At 41.1% G+C, this 1719-nt stretch overlaps 1 protein-coding gene across 1 annotated transcript in view; it reads right to left on the minus strand.

Moving 5' to 3' along the window:
* MCC (mutated in colorectal cancers) overlaps positions 1 to 1719 on the minus strand; it is a 471854-nt gene that overhangs the window by 287186 nt on the left and 182949 nt on the right. The gene's annotated exons all lie outside the window — the stretch shown is intronic.

The raw sequence follows: 1719 nt of genomic DNA on the forward strand, positions 1-1719 counted from the left end.
GGGAGGGAGGGAGGAAGAAAGGAAGGAAGGAAGGAAAGAAGGAAGGAATGAAGGGAGGGAGGGAGGGAGGGAAGGAAGAAAGGAAGGGAGGGAGTAACATTTTTATTTTGCACAACCAGGGTTTCTAAAATCTTCCTCCATTGCTAGGGCTAGTCCCCACTGACAAGTATTTTGAGTATTATTCCTGGAGAAAAGAGGCCATATTTTTTAAATGAAGCCAGAGTCAAATAAAAATTTCTTTATCAAAGATGTTCAATTACATTGTCCAATTAAACTATCATCATGCTCTTATAGAATTTCCCAACAGAATTTGAATCAACATCCCCCAGCTCCTTTACCACTATCTGAACATGAAACCATTTACTGTTATACATTCTTTTTTCACTTCAGTAGCTTTAGAGGTACAAGTGGTTTTTGGTTACATAGATAAACTGTATAATGTGGAGTCTGGGCTTTTAGTGTAGCCATCACCCAAATAGTGTACACTGTAGCCAAAAGGTAATTTTGTATCCCATGTTCCTCTCCCAGCCTCCCCCACTGAGTCTCCCATGTCCACTCTGCATGCCTCTGCATACTCGTGCATGCAGCACTTTGCTTGCATCCCCACAGCTTAGCTCCCATTTATAAGTCAGAAACATGTAGTATTTGGTTTTCTATTCCCAAGTTACTTCCCTTAGGATAATAGCCTCCAGTTCCATCCAAGTTGCTGCAAAGACAGTATTTCGTTGTTTTTTTTTTTCCAATGGCTCAGTAGTATTCCATTACATCTACACATATATACATACACACCATGTTTTCTTTATCCACTCATCTGTTGATGAGCACTTGGGTTTATTCTGTATCTTCATGATTATGAATTGTGCTGTGACAAACACATGAATGCAGGTGTCCTATTTATATGATGACTTCTTTTTCTTTGAGTAGACACGCAGTATCTGGGTATTGCTGGATCAGATGGTCTGTTACACATTCTTAACAATACATTTCATTTCTTTCCTTTCTTTCTTTCCTTTCTCATTCCTTCTTTCCTTCCTTCTTCCTCCCTCCCTCTTGCCCGCCTGCCCTTCCTTTTTTCCTTCCTTCCTTCCTTCCTTCCTTCCTTCCTTCCTTCCTTCCTCCCTCCCTCCCTCCCTCTCTTCCTCTCTCTCTCTTTCTTCTGTGTTTCATACCATTATCAGTATTTTAGAATTTCATATTCTAGAACTAACTGGGCTCTGAAATACTTGGCTTATTTTCCCAGTTATAAGGAATACACTATTTGAAGGCACCAGCAGCCTACTCTTCACCCTTCAGAGCCTGTTATGTGGAAGCCTCTTATAGTTTGAATGAGGGTGTCCCCTTCACAATTCATACTGAAACTTAATCCTCAGTGGAACAGCATTAAGAGGGGTGGCCTTCGGGAAGGCTTCACTCTCATAAATGAGATTAATACCCTTACAAAAGGGCTTGAGGTTGAATGGAGTGCTCTCTTGTTCTGCGTTTTCCACCGTGTGAGAATACAGTGTTCCTCCCCTGCAGACGAGACAGCAACAAGGATGCCAACTTGGAAGCAGAGAGCAGCCCTTACCAGTTACCAATCCTTCTAGTGCCTTGCTTTTGAACTTCCCAGCCTCCAGAATGGTAAGAAATAAAGTTCTGTTCTGTTCTTTCTTTCTTTCTTTTTTTTATTATACTTTAAGTTCTAGGGTACATGTGCATAACGTGCAGGTTTGTTACATA

The sequence above is a fragment of the Colobus angolensis genome, unplaced genomic scaffold, assembly GCF_000951035.1.
Source record: "Colobus angolensis palliatus isolate OR3802 unplaced genomic scaffold, Cang.pa_1.0 Scaffold62, whole genome shotgun sequence".
NCBI classification, from domain to species: domain Eukaryota; kingdom Metazoa; phylum Chordata; class Mammalia; order Primates; family Cercopithecidae; genus Colobus; species Colobus angolensis.